The following is a 27428-nucleotide window of genomic DNA, read 5'->3' as shown; positions in this document are numbered from 1 at the left end:
TCCTCTGTATCGCTTTTCGATGTTGATCCATGAATGATTCAGAAGGTCGCGACACGGAACAAATTCTAATTGAAGCAGTAGTGCAATGAGGACGATGTACACGTTACGCGTATCATCCACGTAAGTTAAACGTAATCTAGCCGAGATCTTCTCGAAGATCGAGGGAGAGGGTTATTGATTTAGGGAAAGGGGAGAAGCTTGCTTCGTCATCCGGTAGCAATTCCTGAAACCTAGCATTCCCCTTCGAGCTCTCCGTTTCCTCTTCACTGAGCAGAGTCAATTAGAGTCCCGATTCGAGATTTTCAATCTTCAGTCAAGGTTACGTCACGCCAAACACATAATGAGTGAGCATAGGAACCAACACCTCGTACGTTACGTAACAAAAACGAACGATTATAAATGAAATGGTTTCTCCTAATAAAAGCTTGCCGAATCTAATGAATAGCAAATGAAAAATTTTTCCGTTATACGTTAACATTGTTTTTTTGGAAATAAAGTAATGGATTGTCGATCGATAATCTAGTTAAAAGAAAGATACAATATATTTCGTAATAGGATTTCAAACCTGTCTGAATGCACCAAGTTTATCGTTTAATTCAATGTTTAACTTTATTCTTAGTTTCCTGTGTAATTAGTTTTTAGAATACGTGTAGTCTTTGAATGACTAGTTTCGCTGCTACATAATATCTTGAAGTAAACGAAGTAGGAAATTTGATCATTGAGATATGGAAGTTATTTGAAATTTAATAAAGTATAATGTATACGTGCTAAAATCATGTAGAATTAAACAAATTGTCAAGAATATTATTGCAAGATATTATCTTAGGATCAGATCTTTAACTTTTCTATTTCGTTATTTAAAAGACGAGTCATGCTTGCATTCTTTCTCTGATCGTTCGGCTGTCCGAAATAATTTTCTCGAAATTAAGGAAGAATTTAATTACTCTTCTTCAAAATAATTCCTTCCAAATTACAAGAGAATTTAATTACTTCTGTTTATGTGCTTTGTTGCATGAACATCGCGTGCAATCTTAATAATGGTTGTGAACGAGATTTCATCAAGAGCATCCAATTAAATTTACTTTTGACTTTTCAGAAACATCTACAAAGGATTTCTGTTTCGATTTGTTTTCTTCTTTCATAGAGAATGAACTTTTTTATATTCTATGGTCTTCCTTTTTTTGCTGTGAAATGTTATACTCTTTCCAACGTGACATTGACGTGAAATTTTCTTAAACCTTTTTCGTATTTCAAAGTGATTCGCTTTTTTTCTCATCGAATAGCCAATCTGGAAAATACGATAGATGGTGGAAAAATCTGGTAGCTCAAGACGGATAAAGTCGATTTTCTCCAGTCAACATAGGGCGCCGGTGATTTCAATTTGTGTTGATTTTTGACACGGCAAACAGAGCTTCAGCCTTTTTCACATCTGTTTCTTTTATTTGTCTCCCTTCGCACGTTTCTCAGGTCGGTTCATTTAACTCTCCAACATACTCCGCTACTTATTGCGTTATTTGCAAAGTATTTTGTTTACGCTCTCGCAGTTTTCAGACGCTGTTTCTGTGTTTTACCTCGAGAAATTCGATTACCCTTCACTGGCTGTGTCGCGGAGCATTTATAAAAACTTGAAGAATTGCAGAGAAAAGTTGGAAATCCGCTTAAAAATTTCATAATATATTTATCGAGTTATGAGTTTGTTACAACCTTCCTGCCATTTGATGCATGAAGTAATTCCCAGTAAAAAGGATTTACATAATTATCTTGTATTACGCGTAGTTTCGAATTTTCCTTTTTGCAGTACTACTTTTGTAAGAGAGATTATGAAATGTACCCGGTTTAACATTAAAATTAAATCGAATATTTAGCGTCGAAACAACAATAGAATGTAAATCGCGAATTTTGTAAATCTCACGGTATGGAAATTTAATGCGATATTTTCCTACTTTCGAATCTTTGTTGTAAATTAATTCTATAACCGCTATTCCCTTTGCTTTCATCTTAAATTGTTATACTTGCTATATGTTTTATACATTCGTTTTACCTTTAATATTGTCACAAACGTACTTTAAAATATCATTGTATCAAATGTGTTTAAAATTCTGACATTATTTCATATTTTACTCTAATGATGATAAAAATGATATTCATTCTAGACATATAGAGTTAAATTATCTTATTATCATCATATTAAATTTATTTCATATTTCGCTAAAAACGCCTTTTTATATAAAATATAAAGTTATAAAAGTTCGTCTTTGTGGCCAATAATAAACGAATAATAAAATATAAAATATGATGAGTTTTACTCATGATGTAGTGAAAAGCTAAAAAATGTTAATTATGTAAATTATTTAAAAAGTACGCTAAATTGCATATATCCTTTTTGTTGCAGGTAAGTGGTGCATTTAGTTTGACACGTACAGACGAGAGAGATACAGGCTTCGGAACACGTAAGAATTTTTCGATTTGTTGTAACAGCATGTAACTAGCTGGATATTTTCATGTTTAGCAGAAATACACGTACCAGTCCGTACAAGTTTTTGCACCTGAGAGTCCAATAAGAAACGGGGATAAAGGCTACGGAAAGTTCGTCGTCGTTTCACTTCTCGCCTTTATCCCTCTTTCCGTAAGACCGCGAGAAAGAAAAGCACCGCGACAGATGGGAAACATTTATGTAGAATTTAGTTTTTATACACGTGTTCAACGAATGTTACGAGGCCTATGGCGAGCAATTGAGATCTTTTGAAAACGCATTTGCGTTTTGCGATCACTCAACTATGCGGTTTTTACTGTTGCTTGTGTAAAGTGAAAGAGAGCAATGAAATAACGTGCATAAATTTATTAATGAGTGCATAAAGGAAATGTTTTTTACCGGATGATGTCGATACAATATCGCGAACAGAAATTTAGTTGATTATTTTCTACGATACAGGATGCTGTATTCACTAAGTTGAAAGTTTTTAGGACTGGTCAACAATTCCTTTTTATATGCAAAGTTAGTTTCATGTTCTTATAGGTATTAAACGTGCATCGATAAAGGAAGTAAAAACATTATTATGGAAGACTGCGTTGAATAATTAATTACAATATTTTAATAGAATACGTACCAAACTAGATTTATTTATTTATTCATTTTTTATCAGCTTAATGCTGATACTAATTTTATTAGCAACTGGAATTTTGATCGCAGGGTGGTTTCTTTCAAAACCATAATTTTATTAAATTTAATTATACGAGCTCGTATATCATGTATAATTTCTATTGCAACCTTTATTGTATCCGAGAACAAAAGGCTCTTTCATTCATCACGATTCGTTAGGAGCTTTTTTACGGCTACATATTGTTACACCAAAATTTTTTGAACGTTCCATATTTTTTCAAGTAACGTGCGTAGCCCGAAAGAACGTGACTAAATCGTTGATATCGTCGATAATCGTATACAGAACAAAAGGTTTTATTTAAAACAAGTGAAACAAAATGTGAAATAAATAAAGAGGAAAAAAGTGAGACTAACAAAAGTCGTAATAAAGTTCTTGCGTCTAGATAATGATTTGAAATCGTACGTTCGAAATGCTATAAAGAAGACAAATAAAAGAATCGTAGAACTGTGAAACCTGAAAATTTCCTCTCGAGTTCGAATTTTTCTCTCCTAACTGGATTTCTTAGGAGAAAAATTCTTGCATACCAAGAATGGAAATAGAAGTAGACCACTAAAAGGTTCCTCACTTCTTCCTCTTACTATTTTTTTCTCCGTTCCTTCCGTATTTTTATCGCATTTAATCAATCAGATAAATCACAAATAAAAAATAAATCAAATGGAATACGAACTATAAATACTTTTACTTATTTAAATATAGAGAACATTCGCGCAATTAGGCGGAGCTAAAACAGCACGTAAAATGGTTAGAGATAAAAAAAAATATATCATACAAGAAAATTAAATGGCATGTACCTACTTCTGTATTTAAAATGTAATTATATTCGTTTTTTAAATAGGACAAGAATATTTAAAGAATATTTGAAAAACCCTTATAGTTTCTGTTGTTCTTGGTATATTGCTGTAACATTATAACCAATGTACCATTCTTTTTTTTCTTAATATTTTATCGGTAATCAGAAATACCATCGAAATGTACATTCTAATTTATTGAATAATATCGATATGGAACAAAATATATTTTAATAACATAACATGAAAAATCACTTCTATAATAGCTTCTAAGTATTATCCTAGGATTATTTTGAGACACATAAAAATAACTTCTGATAGAAATTATTTCTCAGATATACAGGGTGGTTGGTAACTGGTGGTACAAGCGGAAAGGGGGTGATTTTACGCGAAAAAAGAAGTCGAAAATATAGAATAAAAATTTTTCGTTTGAGGCTTTGTTTTCGAGAAAATCGACTTTGAAAAATTAAAAAAGAAAATTTTTTTATTCTATATTTTCGACTTCTTTTTTCGCGTAGAATCACCACCTTTCCGCTTGTATCACCAGTTACCAACCATCCTGTATATGCTTCTAAAACATTTCTCGAACAAACTACAATCGAGTAGGCGTTTGCGGTCACTCGGGAGAAATACATGCATAGATAACAGTTCTAGGACAAATGTTGAAGCGCAAAGAAGATCTCGCATAAATCGAGACAAATCAGAAAGGAGGATTTGAATGTCGCGATCTTTGCTGCTTTGTAACACTTGCTTGTCAAATAATCTAATCGTTCGATATTATCATACAAGACTTGTCGATAAGTCGCCGCGAATATTACGAGAATATCCACGTGTATAAATCACCAGAACTCTTAACACGTTAGAAATAATGGGCCTTCTATTATTCAGGACTTGATAACTAGCATCACGAGGATCTCATTGCTCGTGTATCCTGCTGTCACATATTTTTCTCATAAGGAAAATGAAGAAATACGAGATAAAATAAGCAGGTTCGTTATTAGCTAATTAGCGGAGGCAAAAACTTAGTGCAGACTAAACACGTGCTCAGATCCAATAGAATCGATAGGAAGGAATCGCCAAGAATAAGAACGCCATTTAATTTGCATCTTCCTTACCTTACTTAAACTGCATTTCTTTGGTTTCATGTGTTAGCTGTAGCACAAAAACCAAGTGGATCCCGTTTAAATACGCATATATGCAAAACGTATAAATGAACATGCGTATTTATACCAAGTTAACGATTTAAAGGCGCATACTCATTAGTATACACATTCACAAACAGTGCTCGTAAGATGTGCAGTTTGAAAAAAACATTGGTGACCTGCACAATAATTTACTGATGATATCTGACTAACGATATTAATAAATTAACAGGTTACAAATTGTAGGTTATAAGCTCTGCAATTCTTTTTATAATTTACAGTTTCATAATTTTTTGTCAAATAAGATAATCAGATAAACTGATTTCTTTAATTTACATGCAAAACTTTCTTTATGCTATTAGCAAACTTATTACTGTTATCCAAATGTATTTACTAATATGGGAACTTGTAATTTCGCGCTAGTAATAATATTAATTCAACTGTAGAAAACGGTCCATATCTACCTTATCAAAGATTTCCTTAATTTTCCTTACGTCTCTCAAATGACTAAACATCACGAGAATACTATATTCGAGGAATATAGTAAAAGAAGGTTAGGGGGTTAGCAATTGGATACACGTACGGTTGGACGCGCATATCGATACCGAATCGAGGTGAAGTGGGAAGAAAATACATAAAGGGTATAGAAGAGACGTTGAAATTCAAGGGAGATCTGAAGCAAGCAAGTAAGGATTGGAAGGAAGGGAGAGTTGGCAGGTCACGACCTGGACTGGCCGGTCGTAGAATGGATGCAAGCCACCGCCCGTCCGACACTCCTACATACATTAGGAAGTTTCTCCCAACTTTTAGCCATGGGTTGGTCCATACTCCGGTTAGCGTGGTGCCATAGAATCGTATAACCACCTAAACTTCCCTTCGTTCGCTTCCTCTTTCGCCGTTTCTACCCTTTCCCCCCTTACATTCTTTCTCTCTGTCTCTTAATCCCTTCCTTATTAATCTTTCTTTCAATCTGCCCTCCTTCGTCTCATTTACTTTGTCCATAGACCCACTCTTTCGCGGTACTTGCTCTCGTAAGTAACGAAAGTATCGACTTATTCATGACCAAAGCATAGAAAGAGTAAGGATGAAGCGAATAAGAAAGAGAGTAAAGAAAGATGGAGAGAGGAAGACGAAGAAGCGGAAGAAGAAGGTGGGGGACGGATACTGCAAGATAAGTTAGGAAGGGAGAAGCAGAGAAAGAAGTCCGATAATCTCCCAAGGTACCAGTACAACGGACCTGGGATACAGTCAGGAGGAGAGTCAAGAACCTCGACAGAAGTGCCTGCGGCTGTTGCTACAATATTTTGCTTGATTACTATCACAGGAAAAGCTGCTCCACCGACCTAGCCGGCACGTGATAGGCAAGGGTTTGGATATGCCCGTTCCTTTCCCTCCCACTTTTCTACTGTCCTCGTTAGTATGCTAATTTACCGGCGCATTAAATTTTCGCACCTGGTCTTTGATACAGCCTGAACTTTATGTTCTATATTTCAGTCTCAAAGTAGATTACCCAGTAACGCGGATGTACCACTCTCTTTCCTCCCTTTCACTGTGAGCATCGCGCGTTACGTACTCGTTTTCGTTTTCGTGCACGTTTCTTCATTCGAAGCCGCGATCCATAGGCATTATCATTCGGATCAAAATAGAGAATCTATGAACGACGAGTAAAATTGTACAAGTTCATAGACGATATATTCGTTTGTTTTTTGACAATAATTAACCATTTGATCATTAATCGATTTAATGAATTTGTCTTCTGGAAGAAGCTCATGTACAGTGGTATAGTAATATATTTGACAGCTTCGCTTTTAGAGGTTTAATAATACCTTTCTCTCAACCGTTAACGATTCACTGAAAATTATCGATTGGCTATTGAAATTGATTCTATTTTACCAATATTCGTCTATGAGAGGATCAATCGATTTCCTCCGAATCCACGAGGATCCACGAGAACCAATACCTCGTAAAACGTCCATCAACCATCCATTAATCAGGCGAGATACCCACTATCCTGAAGATCGTGGGACGAAATCAGGAATTCCTGGGTAAAGTGAAATTTATGCTCCGATCCAACGTTGGGTAAAAGGGATGAGGTTTCACGGGCGGTGGCTCCGTTATGCGAATATCCGAAACTCAAGTAATAAGCAGTAAAAATCTTGCGAACGAGTAAGCTTTATACACTTCCATTTATATAAAAAAAAAAAAAACATTCGCACTAATATATTCTATACAAGGATATACAGTTTGTTACAAAATACATTCGGTGTATTTGTAGGATCAATTCTGGGCATGAAAATTATGAAAAAAGTTCATGTACAAGAATATCGTCTGAAGTTTATCTTTCAAATTAGACAAAAATTTCTATTTCACAGTGGCTGCCAAACCTTTTTTTCTATTTCCCTGGACAACAGTAATCGATTCTAACGCCAATGGTTATTTCACATTCTGGCAGCCAAAATACTATTCACATCCTAGTGATTTTTTGTAGGTTCGTGGATATTAGAATAAGAAACACCAAGAATGAGATTTCTCTCTGAAGTATATTTCTAGCGTAAAATAAAATTGTTCACGACTTGAAAAGTAAGAGTGGAACGACTTTTTTGTACATCGATCTTTTCCCTCGTTCTGATGTACAGAATCGAGTCTATAAATATTCCTCGAATACTTTACGATACCCTGTATCACAAATGCAGAGTATCAGGTTAATTGATACAGAATTTTGATACGTCTTATGGGATTTTATGCTCTGGCGATCTTGTGGAATTTCGTACGTCATATTAGGGTATGGCACGCACGTTAATCACCCTGATATTAGCGTAACTCGTAAAGCGTACAAAGCGTCGGGACATAATTTAATATTATTATATTACCGGGACACATAGGCAGTGCCGTTAAAGTGCCGAGCCGCATCAGCCAAGCATCTTTAAAATTAGATTTTCCATCCACCCTCCTATTACCGCCATCGCATCGCCTTCATTCCCGTACCTCTGCGAATGTATTCTCTCCCTTCCCTCCTAACTCTGTAATTACATCGAGAGTAACTTGTTGTGTAATTGAGATATACAACCCGTCAAGTTTGTCTCGTGTAAAATTTCATTCATCGACAACGTAACACGAGGAGAGAAGATTTGTGGTGTTCTGCTTATGACGGACCCTTAAAGGAACATATTATATTAACATATTTATGATTTTTCGGGTTGCAATCGTGTTATCAGTTGCGTTTAACTACTAACAACTAATACTAACAACACAATTGGAACCCTAACGATCATAAATATGTGGTTTAATCATCGTGGAAATTTCAAATCTAAAGTATTTAATTGACTTTTACCTTGCATCGATTGCGAGCCAACAACAGTGGAAATCCGTGCAAAGAGAGATGACTCGAGAAAAGTAAACAAACTGTGAATATTAAATATGCACGTCAAATTAAAAGATATCATCTGCTTTAACAAAGAGCTGCACCAAAATCAATTTTGAGTACAATATAGACATCAAAATATTACTTAATATCTCTGATATCAGATTTATTTTACGATTTTAACTACGATCAATACTTGTCGACTTGTCGAAGCAGTTGCGTAAAGCAGCCAGCCGACTACTTGGCAGTGGGAAGTTTGGAACGCGTATCGTTCGGTCCGATCTCGTGGCATATTTAAAATATAGCGGAAATACGCGGCATCGAGATCAGTTGCGGCTGTTCCTCCCGTCAAGGGAGGTTCCTGTATGCCGAGGGAAATAATTTTCCCATTCCGAAATAACCTCACCGTGAGTCGAATGGGAGTGAGGAAGCTGGGCTCTGAGCTTGGCAAGAGCCTCGGCATTGGTTCAAAGTGCCCCTAAACCAACCCGCCTTCCGAACATACGTGGTAACTTCCGTCGATTCGCGAATATCGTGAATTTGCAAGGCTCGCCAGCTGCGCGCTAGTTACTCGTTGAATCTACGATCTCACTCCGCCCATGCTCGTGTACCGAATTCGGTATTATATACACGTTTCCCTTGCCACGCGGTGAACCTTGAACTGTAACTGACGAAAAGAGACATTTCACGTTGGCACAGGCAAGTTCCCCGGAAGGACCTACCAGACGACACCTAGCATCAAGCAATAGTCACATTCGTTTATCATATTAGTATTGAACAACATTTAACATTGTTGAAATTCTTTATTTTATTACCATTTTTCTTGATTTTTATCCTTATTATTTATAGTATTATTTATCCTTAATAGTAGCGATAAAAAGAGAATCGTAACAGAATACTTGTATAATACTTTTTATGATAATTGTGTGGTCTGGTTCTTTTTGTCTTTCGAATTACCTGATCTACTTCGATCGCAACAATATTTTCTAGATAGATGATATTCAAAGAACGAAAATGATGTAGTTTCGATGAAAAGATGAGAAATGTTAATACAAGTAAAATTGATTTATTACGAGGATAATGAAGTATGGTTGTATGTAAGTAAGAGTAGCCATTATATCGTAACAAGTAAAAATATATCAAACGATAGATAAATAATACGCAACATAAATTTGAGAACATGAAAAATTTAGGATAACTGTAGATGAATTTTAAGTATCACGTTAAGTATTCCGAAGATAATGCAGTAGAATCTTTCTTATACGATATCCCGTTATCTAAATATCTCACAATTGGAACACTCAATTATCCGTACGTTGTATTTACTTAGATTATTCTCATTGAATCTACCTGGGACCGTTTGTATAGCATATGGCAGTTTAATGACACGGAGACGGAAACGCGTATTGCTAATTGCAGCGACTAAAGGAGACAACCAAGGAACTTGAGAATAGTAAAAGTGCAGTTTCATCATTAAAAAAAAAAAACACGGTACAGAAGAATGGATAGTTACCATTATTAAAAGACGGAAATGTACAATCGTGAAATACTTACATCACTCTGACATAATAAGAGAATACTTCCAGTTCAATAAACCTTCTCCCACTAATAATGAAATCATCATGCAATAGAACTCTGAAAATTCGCTTCTTCAAACACTCTTTTTCTATTAATCCTTTCTACCCACATAAATTTCATAATTCAACGAGTGATCTTTAGATCAAGAGCCTATTCATGAACAAAAGCCTATTAATATATAAAAAGAGGATTAATTTCTAAAGGAAAGAAAGAAAAATATGGTTCTGTAAGAATTAATTCGAACAACGTAGGATTCAACAGTACTCTTTAGAATTTTCTCCCAATAAAATTTTACCAAAGTCAGTCTTCATTGGATTATTATTCCCATAGAACAGAAACACCGCGCTTCTATGTTATAGAATCAAAGCCACTTTACCTCGGAATATCCTGGGCACCAAAGCTCTTAGCTTTGATTAGGCGTGGCTTTCGCTTCAGACCACAAACGTACACGCTCGGATCTATACTATAATCCGTCGTTCTTGAAATTCAACCATCGCCATTATTAATTTTGACGTGAGATGCACCAACAGGGTCTGCGTTTCACATTTTGCGGCGCGAAGTGACGATCAATTTCACGTGTTCGTGGCGGTGACGTGTCCGGTTGTTTATGTGTTTCGCGTGTCGCGGATACACTGACTATTTATCGAGCAATATCTACATCGAACTGGCCCGAAACTATCGGCTCGACGTGGCTATAACGTCGCCTTCGTGTCAGCTTTCCTACACGTGCCTCGTAACGAGACACCGTTTGCAGAATTACATAAATTCACCGGATAGAGGGAGTGTTGCATGGTCGATGATAGTTCGAAGTAAGACAGGAAACAAGAATCATGAGCTGTTAGGTTGTCCTCGTTAGTTGTGCAGACAGATACGGTAAACTGTCGAGTCAGAAACTTGTTAGCTACATACTCGATCAAGACGAGTTTTTAAACATAAAAGGATGAGCTGGTATGAGAAAGAGAGAGAGAGAGAGAGAGAGAGAAGGAATGAAAAAGTGCGAAACCTTGAAAATCTGCAAAAAGTGTCGTTTCATCAGAAGTTCCGTTGGCTCGCGCGGTTCCGTATACCTGATCGTAAAAAAAATTATACAGGACTGTAGAAATGTTTTTATAACTACAGGAGCGTAATTTACAAATGAAAATAGAAAAAGCTGTCACTTAAATATTTGTTGCAATCGCTTTTTGAAGTTATAAGCAAATATTGAACATAGATTGAAATATAGATTTTGTATTCCAGACTAAAAACCATTGTCTCTGCTCTATATATTTACGTGATGTTTATTTAGATTATTTATTATCAGAAATAGCGATTGTTTAAATTGCTTTAACTCCCGTTTCAAAATACAATACCCGAATGTTTTGGAGACTCGTATTTCGATCTGCGTTCGTTATTTGAATGTAACTTTATAGAAAAGCGTTTACAGTAAAACTCCATATATTTGCACAGACAGTTCGTACAACTGTCTACACACTGATTCTATCTGCTACGTATGATCTTTGTTCATATGATAAGAGTTTAGGTTAAACAGATTCAATCAACTGAAGTTTCTTCGCTCAGATACTGAGACTTCGTTGATGCGTAGACTGTTGTATGCATTCTGTTGCACATTTTTGCACATTCAAAATTTCCCACAAACGTATAAAAACCCTACTCATCGCACTGCCAATGAAATTTCAAAATGTTTCATATAATACATACAAGTATATGCGAAAAATGTTCTATGCTAAGCATTGAAATACTTCCGCGAGTTATCCTACGCGTATGTGCCATTACTTCTGGGATAAGCTAATAGTTTCGGAAGTGCTTTCATTAGGTTACGTAGTGAGATCGTTCAAAGGGCAGTCGCGGTATGCACGGCACGAAGCATCCTCGTTCCATCCACGTGAGTCGCCGGAAGACCAGGTTTCACGACTCGTCGCGAGGTTGATCAGTGGATCACGAAGTGGTTGGGTCGGTATCGAGCCCTCCGCCCCGAAAATATACGATGTGTGGAGAAGGAAGAACGGCAAGAAGGAAAGAAAGGTAAATAAGAACCTTGGCGAAATAACGGTACCCAGAGGAAAGCTTCGTCTCATCTCCTGTTCCTCCGTCTTTCTCTCTTCCTTCTTCCAGCTCCCTCTTCGTTTCTTGACGATCTTATGTTTCCCTCACTCTACTTGCTTGCCGGTATTATATTCCACCCGCTGCCGCGCCACGAAGAGAGTCCTATTATTGAGAGCAGTCACGACGTATCGTCCGCGGAAGAGAGGCTTAAGACAGATCGTAACGTATTTCACTTTCTTCCCGAAGGGCTCCAGGATCTCCTTCCTCGACCTTCCTCTTCCATCGTTTTATCCTATTCTCTTTTCACCTCGGCGTCGCGGTTTCTAACGGATGATGCATACAGAGATAGGTATATAGGAGGTTCTCGTTTACCTTTCAAGCTCCAAGCACGAGAGACTTTGCTAATCGAACACGGAAAATCGCGACAGCAACATTGTTTCATGACTAGGTATAGCAGTATACGCTACCCTCAGTTGCCGATGCCTTCCCTCTTTTAATCGAAATCCCGTTGTTCGGAAGGAAGCAGTAGAACGACAGACGGGAGAGTGAAGAGGCGAAAGTATACTTACATGGTAGAACTTCATTTATGCGGAGAAATTTTTAGTTAATGTCTGACTAAACGTTCTACTACTGTCTAAGTCTACTTTTTAAACGCGAGCTTCTATTATATGAACGAAAGATTGCAAGTATAATAAGACTCTATTCATTGGTAGGAAATTTTAGTTGCCGTCTGATTGAACGAACTCCTGATGTCTGAATCTGCTTATTTAAATTTGAACTCCTGTTATATGAACAAAGAATCGCTAGTAGGAGAAAGAATCAGTGACTTTCTATTATATTATATGAACTCCAGTTACATGAACTGTTCGTTCCCAATGGATTCAAATAAATGAAATTCTACCGTAGTTGGAGATTTCAACTTCGCGGAGTGTTGGAAATTTTCTTCTTCGCGGAAGAACCCTTGGTGCCATATTCAAAGGATCGTTTTTCTTCTTTTTCTTTGGTCGAGGAAACACGAGAAATTCAACGTAGTTCGCGCGCATGGATTTCGAAAGAACAGGGCAGAAAAAATAAAAAATACGCGATTTCGACGACCTGGCCTGTGAAAGCATCATGTACCAATTCGTCCGTGGCAGCTCTTGGCTGCGGCTATGCGCCTTGATGCTAGATTGGCACTTGTCCAAAGCTCTTCTCTCTTCGTTCGTGCCAGCGTAACCGCGGGAATTTTTGCCTGATTAACAATATAGGTTTCAGTATTTTTCCGCGAGGCTGACTATATTGAAACTCGTTCGACTCTGGCTCGGGAATCTTGCTCGTACATCGTTTACAATCGTTCTGTCGGAAATATCCTTGCGGTGGATGGTTACGATTCACCGGAGAGAACGATGGATTTATTTAGAATTGATCATAAGAGCAACGTTTATGCCGAACTAACACCTGCTTAGAACTTGAAACGTATTCTTACGTAACATGTGCATTTTCTCGAATAAAAGCCTCCTCTCATTACCTGAAACCACCTTTCCACAAAGCTGAGCAAGATCCTGTTTACTGGTCCGACTCGTAATTACAACGTACTTGGATCCATATGAACGACTTCCTACCGGTTCCAGTCGGTCGAAGAACTTAACTGTTCAGTGTATCTGAAATTCCTTCGGCAACTTTCTGAAGGAGCTGTAATGTATAACGTGTGGAACGTGATTCATTAGACACCAGGTTGGTGCAATTAACTTTTTTCCTCAGAATATTATTTCTCGGTACATCCTAAGTATTTTAATCATATAATATTTCATATCGTTTAATATTTACTGCTGTTTTTGATAAATAAAAATAACTGAATTCGTAAAAATCAGCTCGTTGAATATTGTAAAGAAGAAAATCTCCTGTAGAATAATATCTTTTACGTAGTTTCAGTTCGTTATACGATAGGTTTAGATTAGGTTTTTGAGAATTTTTTGCAACATTCTTATCATATAGGATAAATAGATTCGTACGTTTAATTTGATACATAAAATTTAATTTTTTTTCAATATAAATACGATATGTAGGTACACTTTAATATTCCTGGATAATCGCTGGTTGTGTGTGCTAACTTATCTTTTTAGATTATTGATACCTTCCGCTGAAATATTATATTCGCTTTTTTTTCCACATTTCTATTGCGAGGAAATACTATGCAAGGTGCGTATGCAACGAAAACGCGATGATGCGTCTCTTTGTGAACTTGCTAATACTGATAATTATATGGTAATGGTGTACGCTGTATTACAATTGTAAGTACACGAAAACAAGACCGATGAAGCGTCGTAGAGGGCACAATGCTACACTATGCTATTCAAGACTTGTTTGCGCAGACAACGCGACGTTCTTCATAAAAGAATGGAACATAACCTGAAGCCATTCTTGAAAATGTCTCTTCTTTCATAAATTTTGGATGAGTATTTAAGAACATGAAGCAAGACGAAATTATGAACGTTTCGTTTTAGATGAAAATTCACTCTTGTTCTATGATCGTATAATGATGATCGAAGACGAGTAAATTAGTAGCAAAAGTTTATGATATCATTCTGTATTAGAATTTCATGTACACGTCCTCGAGATGATCATCTCATTCCCTAACGCGTTAATCGCGAATATTCCGACGATGATCTCGAATTTTCGAGTCAACGTAACTTTACTAAAGTTTTAAAGTGTTGAAGCTTCGTTATCGGTCTCTCCTCTATCCACGTGTACGAATGTTACACTTCCGCTCCGGATATTCGAGTTTGGATCATATGAGCCTTTCTTCGTAGTGATAGCTTTATGCGAATAAAATTACTCACGGTAGATGATTAAAATAAAATCATTTTGGAAACCTGAATGATTAGTTAATCCTGAGCAGGTCTGCGGAAAAATTATATACAACAAAGGAATAACCGAATCTTTATTATTTGAACATCTCTTATTCGAATAATATTATTCGATAATAGAAAATAATGGAATATAAAGGCAATAATGGAAAACCAATATTCTACATATACTTTTAATACATTTTCTGCGTACCACTATATTATTGTTCAATCGCCTCGTTATTTTGAGTTCATTATTAGATATCATTATCTAAATCAAAGAATATGAGTAAATCAAATGCAAAAATATAATCTTTCGGAATTAATAATTTAAAAAAATATATAATTTGACATTTCATAAAAAAAAAGAAATACTTTACATCATTTAAAGCATCATCGTTGAAAATGCAGATTAAAAGGCAAAGTATAATTTATTGTCATCTTTCATATTGACATGTAAACATAATTTTCGTCACTGAATTATATATTCGTACTTAATTAATTCAAATAATGTTATTGTTTACTCTAATAGTTTCCAAAACCTAAAAAGTTGCCAAAAATATTCAAAAGTAAGAAAACGAGCGTAAACATAAAAAAAAAAGCAGTAGAAAAGAAATGAAGGCTAATCACGTGTTGACGCGTGAATGAAGGACATGAAACAAGAAATGCAGGCAGGTACGTGAGCCATGTAAAATCTCGGTGAAATGTTCGCGTGATGACGACAGCCTGTTAAACGCGTAATTTACGGATTATTATACTCGTCGAGTTCATGGGTGTCATCATTGCGGGTCCCGTGCCTCGTCATTGTTGTAACTCGTGTTCGTTGTCAGTATTGACCTTCGTCGTTAACGGTGACCGCAGATTGTAGTTATCGATCGGTCTCCATAGGCAAAGAGTAAACTCAGTAGGCAGTTTTGCCAGTAATATTCCGGCGGCTGACCACGATACAATGGACGTTTACTCCTCCCTTTCCCCGTCAGTCAACGTACCCTTTCTCGAAAACCCTTGGCCACAGGATGGATGGTGATCAATAACGAGAACGAATGTCTCTAACTTGCCACGCAAACATACGCACGTACATGTGTGTCTCTGTATGTAATAGATATCTATACAATCATCTAAGGTTGTTGTACTGTGGCTCACGAAAGTATTTGGATGTCTATCATAGAAAATTTGGAAATTTTATTATCGCTATAATAAGACAGTTCTTAAATTTCACACTCAGCTTTCTAAAAATCGCACTACTTATGAGATAATATCTGATAGTACAAGATGTTTCCAATTTTTATATAATCTACATATGTATTGTACATACATAATCTTTAAGCGATGAAGAAAAATGTACGTACATAATTTCCAAGCATAGGAGAAAATTTTATACGGTAGAATTCCATTTATCGGAACAAATTTATTCCAGTTAGTGTCGGTCTTCTGCTGACTGAATCTACTTAAGTATCTGACTGTCAACTCCTACGATACGATACTTTCGAAAGCAACTGTTGGTGCACGACTATACATTTACCTATACAACGTTTCATTGTGTCTTTGACAGATTTTCATTTCTTAACCGTCCTCCTCCTTCGTAGGTATCGAATATGATACTTATTTCTGGGATCAGAACGTGGACGAACGATGTTGCTTGGATATTGCTAAGGAAAACACACCTACACTGACCCATACTCATATACCGAGAATCTGGCTTTTATTACATTTTGAGGTTTGTTAGCAGTACCCCGGGGCGATATCCAATGTCCACCCTCTTTATCCCGTGCTAGCCCTCTTTTTCTTTCCTTCCATGCAGCTTCGACGTCATAGAGTAGCCACTAGCGATTGTTCATGCTATACTGTGTAAACAGTAGCCAATATTAACGGATGAGCCAGAATTTTCTCTCGATTCGAACTGTTACCAGTTACTATTAGAAAATATTGAACTACGATAAAGCTAAGATAATACGTCTGAAAGATGTTATGCAATACGTGTCTATAGTTCTGTCTACGGTTCTATTTATGGTCTGCAAACACAGGGATATGAGGTCTACTTATGCAAGATGACGAATTTATAAATATTAACGCAGACTGGTGTCTCTGTTACATAATGGAGATCGAGTATCAGCGAAAGGAATATATAGATTTCCGCGAGGCTTTGAGGTAAAATAAAATGACAGAACGTAAAATAAGTGCGCCGTTCCATTTGTTTGATGTTCTTTCGAGTATTAGAGAACGTGTCGGCGGTACGTGGTATACGTATAAACATCACCTAATAGAAGCAAAGCAATCTGATGAAACCAATAAGCGTGAAGGAATGCAAGTAGCTCTTCTCCTTTCGTTTCGTTTCGTTTGAAACGTTGGGTCTCTTCTCGCCTCGGCGAGGTCGTTTCATTGGTCTTTTCCTTGCCCCTGGAGCACGTTAAATCTTTTCATTTCGATCTTGAGAGATACCGTATCCCCGTAGACTCGATAAAACGTGGTTAGAGAATGAACACCTCGAGGGAACGGATAATTACATGCTTCGTGTCAACTTTGGCTAGATTGGGATCAGACACTCGGTTACTTTCGAAGAGAGTGGAGCAATTAGAGGACAAGTCTCAATAATGCCAATTTTTCACGAGGAAACTTCTAACTGGGATAAACTTCTCGAAGGCTAGATAATACGACAATAAAGCGTTCTGAGGAACAGTTATTGTGTGCCGAGTCAAAGAGCTTTGTAGAGGGAAATAACTTTTAGCCTTCGTAATATTTCGGCCCCAAAATTGCGTTGACTATTCTCGTTTGACGAGTACGCGGCCAATAAAAGATAAACGGTTATGCTCTGCCTCCTTCTCCTTTCGGATTAATTTCTCCTTTCTTTGCAATAAAGGATCCTCTCGTCTTTTTGATCCTGATCGTATCGAGAGGGAAAACAGGCAAGCCGAACAAGGAAATAAAAGATTGGTCTATTCACCTTAAAGGATTCCTCTTTATTTCGTTTTGATACAACGGGCCATGATGATAGAATTCTTCCGAGCCATTCGCTATTCCGTTTCGATTCGCTTCATCTTCCGTCTTGTGGCCTGGATATCTATGCGAGGTATAAATATTCAGCGAGGCACGAGCGCATAACCACTCACGTGAAAGCGACGTGCACTCAGTCATACATATTTAGGCTGAATAATTATAAACAAAGCGACAATCCTGCTATATTGTACGAAGAGCCCGTGAGCATTTTGTTCGCGCGTTCAAACAATCAGTGATAGTAGCGTCGAACTTCTAAGCCACTATTTTCTCGTCAGAGAGGAAGCGAATAGTTCAGCAAACTATAAGTTTAGTTTAGTAGTTTGGTATATACTGGAAGATGTATGCAAAAACATTTAGAGGTGAAATTATCAAAAGGGCAAGATTAAGGAATAAATATTATATTCTATGTATTTTTAATGTGGTACAGACTTTAGGAATTGAATGGTTAACAGCAATAAGACAGCCACACTTTAAAGGATAATATAATGCTTGAGTTGCAAAAAGGACCAAGCTTTATTTATAAACTATAAGACACTATGAAACTACGTAAAATGATTTTTGGTTTTATAATAGAGTGAATTCGGATTGGGTAACGTTTAACTGATCTAGATAAAGGAGGGCCATAATATTCAAAGAAAATTAGTTGACATCGATAACAAACTCACATGAATTCACATTTAAAGAACAATTTGAATCTCAAAAATTGAGTATCTATTTATTTACTCGAAATAATAGAAATTGTTGAAAAATGGAGTTATAGCTGAATATATATTATAGCAACTAGAATAGCTCATAATAGCTGGAATCCCTTTAATTTTTAATCGCAAGAGATAACAATTTGCGGCTGACGAAACAAACAGGGATTCACTGAAGTCTAGTTCCCTTCAAAGGAAGGTAGCTCTTACGTTTTGGCCTACGATTTGGAATTCCATCCGGAAGAGACGCGATCCGAGGCGAAACAGGATTATTCGACGTGGAAATCATATAAATCTCCTCATTAAGTTTGCCAGAGAGTCTTGGCAATCTAACTTCGATGAGCTATCCGCGGCGAACTCTAATTGGCTGACGTGCGCCGACCACAGATTAGAACTTCTTCACTTTCGTTTGTGCTAATCAAAAGCGTCCTGACGATCATCCATTGACCGCAACACTTATCCGCCATGGTGACCAACGATGCAAATCGTCTATGCTTCTCGAAATTCCGCTACAGAACCGTGCGCTGATCGCAGTAAAATTGGATTTGTCGCAGTTCCTCTTCGCTGTGCATCCAACGGCACTTCTCTGTAATTTCGCCCTGGCGTGATGCCGTTTCTGCTTTCGACACGCTACAATCTCTATACGAAACCGTTAGTCGAACGAACTTCTCTTTGAGCGATGATGAGTAAAAGATAACATCGAACTCGATCTTTGAAATTTTAGACGCTTGAAATTTTATCGCGGTGAGAGAAAGTGTTCTGATTTTCTGGTTTTAAAGTCTCGTAATTGTCCGCAGTAAAAATAAGAGTATCGTTTTCTTATAAGGAAACTGTGGTGAACAAGTTCTGATCCTTAAAAATGTTGTTCCGTATTGAGTCTATAACGTGTAATTTTCTTAGTAATTTCTCAAATATTTATATTAGATAAGTAATGTTATATTTAAATCTTGCAAACCTCTTTATAAATAAATTTAAGCAACGTGAGTATAATTCTGTTGCCATTAATTACAATCAATCTAAATATGAAATAAGTTCAAGCAGCATGCATTGCATTATTCTTTGTTATTAATACATTCAAATAATATCTTCGAATTTTATGAGATGTTATATATAAACCTCAAGGAAGATTGCAAAATCTAATAAAAGAGGAACTAAAACTATTCGACCTAAAAAGGACACATAAGAATCGGAGTAGGAATATATCTAGAATGTTTCAAGAAAATGGTATCTCGGTGTGCGGAGTAGCTAAATCTTCGTATAAATCACGAAGGCGGGATTTCAAGTTCGGATTATCGGTCGAAGAAAGAAAGAAAAACGTGGAGCTCGTCTAGGTAATCAATTTGTTGGAGCTAAGAAACGCGTTTAGATGCAAACCTATCAATCATGCTCGAAGAAGCAATCGTAATAAAAGATGGAGACCGGCTGGATGAAAGAAGACAGCGGAAAGAGGAGGAATGGGGGTACGTTAAAGCGCATCGGACAGCGTGACAAAAACGAGGCTGGAAAAACGTCCTCGACGTCAATTTTCCAGGCAACGTGGATGGGTGTCGGAAAGGACATCCTCGTCAGTTGTGGACAGAACCTTCGGCCCGTCTTTTACGACTTTTTAAGAAGTCAACAAAGTTCGACAGCGAGTTTTCGCACAATGGCTGCCTCGGATCTTTCCGCCGTTTTCTCATTCCTCGTTTCTCTCGAGGGAGGAGAACGATCTTCTGCTCAGCCATTGTCTTCATCGCGTCGTCGAACGTCTTCGCCATGGAACTCCAGAAGCTGGGCAATACCGAGCCCTTTATGCCGATTGTCCTAGATAAAGTTTTCAAGGCGAGCTTGTTAAATTGTTTTGAAATTACTGTCGCGCCGGGGTCCGTAATTAAGTTTGAAACTTGAGGCTCGTTAAAAAAAAAAAAAAAATGAAGAAAGAAAGAAAGATGAAAAAAGAACTGCATAACAAGGTAAGCAGATCGATCTGATAGAATGAAGTTCGTCAAAACAAAGTTTGATAATTTCCTAGTTTCTTAATCGGAAACTTTCTTCTCTCATCGCCAAAGACCCCCTGCCCCTCCTCTGCTCATCGAGTGGTTCAATGTCGTGCATCATTTCGCCCAGTGCACGCCAAATTCAATATCTCTCGGGAGTAATCCTGTTTTCTGTTGGAACGGATCGGCACGCTCGCTAGTCCCGTTAAGATTCTTCATCCCTTAGTCACTTCCGCGAGTCTAGCTATCTCCAGAATGCAGTATTTCGCTCGCTTGCTGGATGATCGAGCACCTGGACAGCGAAAGTTCCGAGATGAATTGGCTTGTCTCTGGCGGTTAGCTTCCAAGGAACCATTCACTGTTGCGTGGTAGCTTGCAACGCACGGCTGCATCGACGGACCATCGGCTATCGTCGTTGGTCAGTTTACTCGGATCAGGCAATTCGAAGCGTCGTTTCGTTGCCAACAACGTGCCTTCGCCGTCGCTAATTCAACCTCAACGAGTTGATGCTGACTGATAATAATATTCCATTACAGCACTGAGACCGTACATCACTGGTCGTCACGCGGATCGTCCACAACACGATACCATCTACATGAGGCGTTAATTACGTGCCGTCCTACCGCGTTACACAGCCACTCGAGATATCTTTGGCCAGGTGGAAACGAGATGTTCAGAACCGCTTCTCCACGTCCATCTTTTTCTTACCACTGTTCCGATTTTCGTTTTCTTCTACGATTTTTTCTACCCTTATTCGCCAACCAGCCAATCCTCCTGCCCTCATTTCTCTTATCTTATTCTACCTCTATATATGTATATGTACAGCTGTCGTATGCTAGTTGATATAACATTAAACTCTCGCGTTATAATCGTCTCTAATTCTTCTTCGAGCAGTGGTGCAACCGAGAATGTTGAGCGCTACAGCGTGGCAGTTACGAATGACACCGATAAGCTAATGATTATTTCGACTAATGGTCGCGACAGTAATTAGAAATTAAATCGAAGAGCCATTTTCAAGGTATAATGTGTCCATTAGTGATACGAAATGGAAACTTTCTGGGAATGAATCAGATATTAAGTTGATTTTTCGTTCACGGTACAGCGTGTACGTTTTATGGACGAAACAGTTATACTTCAAATAGAAAATAATTGTGGCTTACGTTTTGTACGTTGTGTAGTTAATTAGAATTTAATGTAATAAAATGCGGTCGTACGAATCTTGCCATATATCTCTAGAATATTTTAAACGTACTAATATCTACAATTTTATAAAGAGTGCAGAATTTTCATTTACTAATTATCGTATTTCTTATATATTCTATGAATGCTATAAATGTATATTTCAGTTCAATAATCGGGAGCATCTAAATATAATATAATAAGTATCTTTTAATGATTTTATCAGCTTTTAATAAAAAGCATAAAAGACTAATAACAACTGGTTTAACGTGTTGCTATAGACTGTACAAAAGGAAAATTTATGACAGTTATAATTTACAATTAATTGCTAAATAGGAGGATAAAAATTTATTTGCAGGTGATGCCGTTATCACTGATTTACGATCTTACGGATAAACGTAGGTACGGCCATCATTCAAATTAATGTTTTACTTTTATTATTAACATACATATGCTGCATGGTAATCACTGTTTAACGAACGCACTTGTACAGCAGCTGCCAAACGCGGGGTAATTGAGGTACAGGACAAGTTTGATTGCCGGGAGTCGGTTGAACTGTAAACGATATAAATTGAAAGTAAATATAATTTAATTGCCTGCATTATTACGAACGTAATCGAGCATATATTGACGTTTCGATCGCATCACGAAACACGAAAGAAGAATATTTACCGTGAACGCGTATCGGTGTATCAATTGAATATTTAATTTCACTTTTATGAAGTAATATCTCCGAGGAATTTATCTCTCGGTATCTATTCTTACCATCTATTATCACGGCTATAACTAGTGATCTATTGTCCTAATTTTATAGGCGATAATTCCTTTTAAAGACTAATTTATTAGCCAATCATGAGTAAATGTATGTAGTTTTAAGTCATGTGAAAAAGTTTACTAGATTTGGTACCAACACAGAATAAAAGGAAAATTTATGTATATGTGAAAAATATGAATGTGATAATTTCACTTGTAAAAGAGATGATCGAACTCCAAAACTGTGTTAGGATGAAGAGAGAACTTGCTGTTCACGTTATTAAGAGTTCTAGATGATTTTTCATCGTGGTTAATAGATCGTGTAAAACGAGAATCGTGATGCTCTTTCGATTATTTCTCGCGTAATAACAGCACGAGCTCTAATTATTCGATTTATCACAGCTTCATGAAGCGTTAGGTTGGTAAACGTTGAATGTACTGTTACGTTTATCAAATCACGTGTTTATGATTGGATCGGACGTAATGGACGTATATTATGGCAAGCACCAGATCTGAGACTATTAGACTTCTTTCTGCGGGGAAAATTTAAAAGAAGATGTTTACCGACAATAACCTATCATTCTAGAAGACATAATGGATCAAATAATTAGAGCTTACGTTGTTATTACTCTGGCAATAATCGAAACACCATCACAATCCGTGATTGCTCTTTTCAGACAACGTACCATCGCTAATGGACATCATTTTGAGATTTATTAGTATAAACAGCAATCTTACTGGAATTATACTAACACTCTTTTGGTATTTAGCTACTAACTGGTATAATTGTGATCATAAGTAGTTACTATAGTTTAAATGAGATTTAAATTAGACTATATAATTTTAATTCGTACATACATATAATGTTGTTCATGTTTTATGTGATAATTGTCATTGGTACTTTTTGTCAGGATACTTTATTTTTAAAAATGTACTTTCTTCATTTAAAAAAATTCAGATTGTCCTAAAGTATTTTTCACTATTTTGATAATTTATTAAAAGCAAAGATACTTCATCGAATCGTCATTAAACGGTGGCAGGCAGAAAAGTTTTCGTTTTACTCGAACAAAAGCCAGAGAAGCTGATGATTCGTTAATGCATGGTTGATATCTAATTGTCAGTGGCGTAATTATTCTGGAAACTCGATCAACGATCAAATAAATCGATTACATTCGCGGAACGGACCCATCCTACATAATCGAGTTGAATCCTCATTAAAAGGAGCAAATTGACAATTCCTCGTGTATCGACTCGGGCCAATCGAAGCGTGCGTGGCACGCTTACGTGGCATTTATACACGCTACGTATTCTATAACTTGGTTTATCGTTGAAACGTCTGAATCACTAGCCCCTTGCATATCTTGAAATCAAACCAATCTAACATCTCCGCTAATTTACGCTGCAAGCAATTTAATTCGTCAGTGAAATAGTCACACTAGCAGTAGCAAGGGTTAGAGGCTATTAGAAGAATAGATAGAAGAAAAAATTATAGCAAATCGTATAGAATATCCTTAGAAATGTACATGCCCTGTCACTCTGTAAGATAATTTTATTTTACTATCAAAAAATGAATTTATTTGTCAACAGATATAATATACATCTTAGAATAATTAAACGTTATTAACATGACAAAAATATTTAGTATGAAGATTACCAGCATTCATAGAGTTACACGAGTATCGATTTTAAACTCTTTTGTCAGTCATTGTACGTTAAAAAACAATCCTATTTGAATGTCAATTTAATTGAATTATAATACATTTATTATATTAGATATAACAATCCGCTTTGTAAGATCTGTTGTCCGTGGAATAAATTGGCGATGTATAGAAACATTTAAATATTTATATCTCGAATAAGTGTTGTTAAAATATGATTTTGATTGTTCAATGGCTATAATATGCATATATATTCTAAACTAAATGGTTGAAGAAAAAAGAAATATTAATATATATTTTTTCATCAATTTTTATTACGATGAAGATATTAGCACATCATTTATTGGTTCCATTCGCTTGGCCATTTGAAATAGTTCGGTTTATGGCTATTGACAGTTTGTGGACGATAGGATGTCAAATGTATAAAGCCATTGAATGAGAAAATGAATAACGTGAATCCGTTCGGGTGAAAGGACTGCAACGACTGTCAGGAGACTTCGCGTCGGGAGAGAAATCTAAACTGCACTTTCGTGCGAGTAAACTTTAAGGAGTCATATGTCAAGATGTCGCACCGGATGACAGAAATTCCCTTTAGTTACTGTCGCGATAAAGCGTTTCTTTATTTTGAGAAAAGAAGATGTAAGTTCGCGTTGACACGACAGAGAACAAAGAAGAGTCGTAGGTTGAAGAAACCACCAACTGCTTATTACGAGTCTTCTTTATCATTTATCTTTACGACGAAACGTTACAGGGTACTGATATTAAATTTTTCAACTTTAATAATTGCATCTGAAAGGAACAGAGATAACAAATATACGAAAGGTTAAAAATTATAGTGATGTAACTAAAAATTTTAAGAATTTGAATTGATTTCGTTCTTCAGTTAATTTTAGTTTTATACCTAAGCTGGTTTATTATTATACGTGTTGGTTGGTTTATTAAAAATTTTAATAGTCAGTGTATATTAAAATCACTTTAAATACAAGTACAGAGATGGTATATGCCGGTCGAAATCGTCGCTCGCTCAATGCTACTGATCAACTCTACGCTATTCGACTGTATGACTCGCTATATTGATCCGCTATAATGATTGTCCTAGAGAGCATGTTCGTCTATTTGTATCGACCGGTGGTATTGTAAAAAGTACAAATGTAACTCCGGTTGACAATCACAAATAACGGCGATAATGTTTCGTCAGGAGTTCGTTTACCTTTAAACCTAGCAAACCGAACACAATGTTGGCACTCCAAAGCACAACAATATGAGTCTCTCCCGATTCAAATCTTCCATTGAATCATGTGCCGCTACATACCTAATAATGTTGTGATATGTTGATTTTATTCTGTGGTTGAAACGTGTTTTTTGCGATTATAATTTTTTTTATAATAAATATGATTTTTTTTATAAAAGACAGATGATTTACATTATTATCTGGTGATTTTATGTTCAATGAATTGCGGATGTTAAAACCATAATTATTAATTTATCACAGAATATGCTGTTTTACCACTGACAACTATTTGAGTATTAAAATCACTGACTATTTTGAAGAAATAGGTTATGAATTATCAATAAGTTATGCACAATATTAAAATGTAAATAATTTAGAAGACAAATAATGATCGATGCATTAGCAACGTATGAATATTTATTATTTTCACGCTTGCATAGCGTTTATCATTAGCGTTTGTCATTTATTTTAAAGTATATTTCATAATATTCGTATATTATTAGCTCCGTTAAACTAATTATTGTTAGTTTATTGGTAATGATCATCCAATTGCAAATTAATTTCGATCAAACATAAAATAGTTTACTTACCAATATTAACGCAATAGTTGGCTCTTCTGAACCAGTTCTGAAACAGACACAAAAATATTCCAATTAAAAATGATATTAAATAAATAAAACAAGTATATTTCTAAAGAAAGTAAAATCATGTGATAATGTAACAAGAATGACGAAATACATTGTGTATATTTTGAACAACTCTACTAAAGTAACTTTCCTAAAATTGATCGCTGTACTTGTAACATAACTTTCATTCTTTTGAAGCCATTGATTTCAGATAGCTCCATAAATAAAACTACACTGGTTTGAAATTTCAGATTCTAATGGTAAAGTGTTCAATATGTCTTGGATATATCCGTCTATTTGAGGATCGATTTATTCGAAGAATAGATCATACACATCGTTTCACGCGGATAGCTCTCACATAAAGACATTCCAAGTAATATACCGAACGGCACGTAATACCATTACAGTAAGTTATTAGTGCTACTATAATGACACGTGCAATACAGTTAGCAATATCGCACGCGAGACGCGAAACGCTTGTGAATATTGAAATGGTATGCGTGCATCAGCCCCATGAAAATCGCTACTGCCTTCCAGCGATCACGTCTATTTGAAGTGTGTTCTAGCTGCATTAACTAGTCTTATCTACACGTGTTGCAATGCAATGAGAAGAACATTTATTTTAATCTGTTCTACGTTAGATCCAAATACAAGTGAATTATCTATCTCCAATAAATTGTATTACGTGATTAATTGATAGACCAGAACTTGGAAGGAATCACGTAACGATGATAGATGTTAAGTGTGTTGATAAAATAGATATTGGGTTTGAATTATTGATGTGTCGTAAAGTTGATTCAAAGGACAGAAACATAATGAATTGATAGGTTTTCTTAGTTGCAGCGTGTGTTAAGAAAATGTCTATATTTTATTTGACAATTCTTTTACTTTTTGCTGAAAATATCGGAAAATTACTTCAGTTCTCCATTCTTTGAATAGCTTTACATCGAGATCATCGATATCGTACAATTTTTATTAAGAACATTTTCGTTTCATTCATATTTTTTGACACATTTAACTATTCTTAGCTAACCTCAACACACTGTGTATAGCAAGATTGAATTCTGACACAACAATAGTGAAACCATTTTCACTCGTCATAGTCTGTTTAAATCCTTTCCTTGTGATCTCCTTTCCACTGCGTATACTACGAAGGAAAGGAAAGCGAGTTATTGTTTCACGGTCGGATTAAGGAATAAATAGTATCCTCTGCATCTTATGACGATCTAATGACGAGTCTCACGAATCCAGGTATCTTCGATGGTTTTACATGAATTATAATCTCGCGGTTGGTTAGACACCTGGCCAAGTCAAACCAGCGATAAAGCCATGAAAATTCTGGCGTCGTATTATCACCAGGTCTAAGAAATAAACGTCAGCGGAAGACCTCCGCTGAACTTTTTAATATGACACATAGC

The 27428-nt window shown here is 36.3% G+C and overlaps 1 protein-coding gene across 1 annotated transcript in view; it reads right to left on the bottom strand.

Annotated features, from left to right (window-relative positions):
* neo (ZP and PAN domain-containing protein neyo) overlaps positions 1-26010 on the bottom strand; it is a 181658-nt gene extending 155648 nt beyond the window's left edge. The window contains exon 1 of the mRNA XM_076621416.1: positions 25975-26010. The gene's annotated coding sequence lies outside the window, so the exon portion shown is untranslated. The remainder of the gene's footprint in view (positions 1-25974) is intronic.
* Positions 26011-27428: the final 1418 nt, after the last annotated feature.

This window comes from Bombus vancouverensis, chromosome 9 (assembly GCF_051014615.1).
Source record: "Bombus vancouverensis nearcticus chromosome 9, iyBomVanc1_principal, whole genome shotgun sequence".
Lineage (NCBI taxonomy): Eukaryota > Metazoa > Arthropoda > Insecta > Hymenoptera > Apidae > Bombus > Bombus vancouverensis.
Note: the sequence above shows the minus strand (reverse complement) of the source record. Positions and strands in the feature narration are given on the sequence as shown.